Source organism: Terrapene carolina, unplaced genomic scaffold (assembly GCF_002925995.2).
Source record: "Terrapene carolina triunguis isolate 2854851 unplaced genomic scaffold, T_m_triunguis-2.0 Scaffold564, whole genome shotgun sequence".
NCBI lineage: Eukaryota > Metazoa > Chordata > Testudines > Emydidae > Terrapene > Terrapene triunguis.
In genome coordinates, this window is record NW_020664915.1 from 12,187 (window position 1) to 15,458 (window position 3,272).

General features: G+C 53.3%; 1 pseudogene; it reads right to left on the reverse strand.

The window, feature by feature from the left end:
* LOC113405117 overlaps positions 1–989 on the reverse strand; it is a 1,251-nt pseudogene extending 262 nt beyond the window's left edge.
* Positions 990–3,272: the final 2,283 nt, after the last annotated feature.

Genomic DNA, 3,272 nt, shown 5'->3' on the forward strand with positions numbered 1-3,272 from the left:
TAACAAGGGATAATCTCCAAGTGAAACTTTTCCCACAGTCCAAGCACCTGTGGGGTCTCTCTCCCGTGTGGATTACCTGATGTTTAGCAAGGTCTGACCTCCGTATGAAACTTTTCCCACAGTCCAAGCACTTATAGGGTCTCTCTCCAGTGTGGATTGCCTGATGATTAACAAGGGATGATCGCCAAGTGAAACTTTTCCCACAGTCCAAGCACTTATGGGGTCTCTCTCCTGTATGGATTGCCTGATGATTAAGAAGGGATGCTCTCCAAGTGAAACTTTTCCCACAGTCCAAGCACTTGTGGGGTCTCTCTCCTGTATGGATGGTCTGATGATTAACAAGGTTTGACCTCTGTATGAAACTTTTCCCACAGTCCAAGCACTTGTGAGGTCTCTCTCCTGTGTGGATTGCCTGATGATTAACAAGGTTTGACCTTCGTAGGAAACTTTTCCCACAGTCCAAACACTTGTGGGGTCTCTCTCCTGTGTGGCCTTTCTCATGTGAAATTAGTGCTGACTTTGAACTGAAATATTTCCCACACTCAAGGCATTGAATGGGTTTCTCTCCAGTGTGGCTTCTCCCATGGTTATTAACATATGAGAGGTTACTGAAGGTTTCCCCATGGTCCAAGCATTGAAGGGGTTTCTCTCCAGTATGGATTGTCTGATGTGTCACAAGCTGTGATCTCACAATGAATCCTTTCCCACACTGCAGGCAGTGACAGGGTGTCTCTTCCTCGGGATTTGTCTGCTGAGCTCTGGGATCCTTGTCTCCTCCCAAACCGTTAATAGATTCATCCACTTTTTTCCATGGATGGTTTCCCAGAAGCATCTCTGACCTGTGCCATTTTCCCCAAGATTCTCCCTCATCCCAGCACTGGGAAAAAATCCCTTCGGCTCTTCCCACAAAGGTCGCCTGTGGTTCCACTTCCCCAGGAGCTTCCTCATGATGATTCCCCGCCTCGTTCTCACTCCCTCGCAAAGCACCTGTTGGGAGAGAGACACAATCCGGACAGGAGTCATTGTGCTGGGGAGAAAGAGGAATAGCACTGAGGGAAAACCCAACACAAAGACTGAGCAATTGGATTCTGCCTCCACATCCCACCCAAATACTCACAGGGAAGGAGAGACGGGAAGGAAACTCCTGCAGCTAAGAGGCTTGGGTGGAATGGCGAGAGTGATATCTGCTGACTACAGCTCTGCGCTGGCTGAGATGAGGAAGAACTGAGGGCGCTTCCTCACACCATATTTTGGTATTCTCAACTTTTTCCTTCATTCCCCAAATGGTTTCTGTGTCAGTCCTCACCTATGTGGGCACCACTCAGGATCTCTCTTTCCTCGCAGCCCTGGAGATTGGGCACCCACGGCTCTTCCCCTCGTTCCAGGAGGGAGATCAGCTCCGGTTTCGGAAGGGGGAATCCTGTGCAGAGGGTGAAATCAGACCAGATCAGGGTGCATGGAGCATTGGTGGAGTATTTGTCAGAAAGGACATTCCGTGAGTGGAACCTGTCCCTGTGCTCTGCTGGAGGAACGTGGAATCCAAGAGGATGTGAAAATGGTCACTGAGCCCCCTCGCGCAGAGGAGGTTGTCTGGGGAGGTGAGTTGAATTATTACTACACCCTACTACACAGGCATTCCCAGGATCTGTGCGCTCTGGGGGCCTTGCTGACTCTGACACAGTTCTGCACTTAAACCCCTACCTCTTTCTAAACCTGCAGAGCCCAGAGCCCTCCCCATGGCTGGAGCTAGTCCCAAGGAGGGAGGTGAACAGGGATTTTTTCTGCAGCCGAGAAACAACACACAGGACAATGCTGGATTTATGCCCCTTTGAAAGCTGGAGGGGTGGGGATGATTTAACTTGTCCATTAGGTTTTGGCACCGCGTCCCACTGGAGAGGGCACGGAGATGCAAGTCTCTCTCACACGGCAGTTGTGCATTATGGAACCCATTAGCCTCTAATCTAATTGACCAGGGCAGAATATGACCAAATAAAGACACGCAGACCGCACGGCTTCCAATAACCGAGGGGATGGGAATCCCTTACCCAGCGAGGTCACTGTCTCATAGTTCTCCTGCATGACGTCCCTGTAGAGGGCTCTCTGAGCGGGGTCCAGCAGAGCCCCCTGCCCCTGGGTGAAATACACAGCCACCTCCTCGAAGGTCACCGGCATCTGATAGAACAAGAGTCCCCCACTCAGCATCTGCTGACCCAGCTACAATCCCAGTAGTCATACGGGAGGAAGGATAAAGAAATGGAAGCCCTGGGAGAGCCAGAATAGCAGAATCCCACCCGCACACTGCTCAGAGCAGCCAGGAGGCTTCAGGGGGTGGGGAGAAGGTGAGAGCTCCTTGTCCCAACAGCACATGGAGCAGGGCAGGGTCTTCTCATTTCCCACACGCCTGCCAGCCACAGGCTGATACGGGAAGCAGAGCTCTGAGCCGGGGACAGGGACAGGAATCCCAACAGCTTCCCTTCGTATTTCACAGCAGCCTCGGGTCAGTGGGTTCAGGCTCCAGCACTGGAAGCTTGGAAAATGTTCCCAGCCCTGCAGAGGGGGTTATATCCTGTTTGAGAAATGGGGGAATGTCCCCTCCCCCACCAGCAATGGGCCTACTCAGAAAATCAGCAGGTTCATCACACCCTGTCTCCTTCCTGCTTCTCCCTCCCACCCAGCCAGCAGCTCCCTGAAAATCCCCTACCTGAGCTGGCTCCATCACAGCCATTTCCCTTCCCTGTCTCCTGCACAATGGGACGATCTGGAGCAAAACATGGATGTGATTCCTCAGCCTGTCGGGGCGAGAGAGGCAATGGGGGAGGTTACAGAAGGGGCTTCAGTCCATGTCACACCCCGATTCCCCCCAGGCTCTTCAGACCCTCCCAGTAACAGTATCTCTGAACCAAACACTAGAAAAAGAGCAGAACTAAAAGGGCCACTTTGGGGGATTGCCCCCATTGCAGTGTAAACCCCTCTCCCTTAGCACCAGCCGGAGCCCTCTGGTGGCATCACCTGAAGAATGAGCTGCTCTGGACTACCCCAGCAGCTCCAGGGACAGGAGGACAGAGGCTGATCCCATTGGCCCATCTGCACTCACCCCTGCCAGAGCCAGCAGTGACTCTGGTCTGACTCCGGTGTTGCTGAGATCTGAATCCTGCAGGGAAATCAGACCAGGGCCCCGGGCTGCCCCCAAAACTCAGGACACACAGACCCCACCAGCACGGGTGTGTGACAATAACACACTGGGAGCTGTGGGGGGGGGGGGGGGGGGGGGG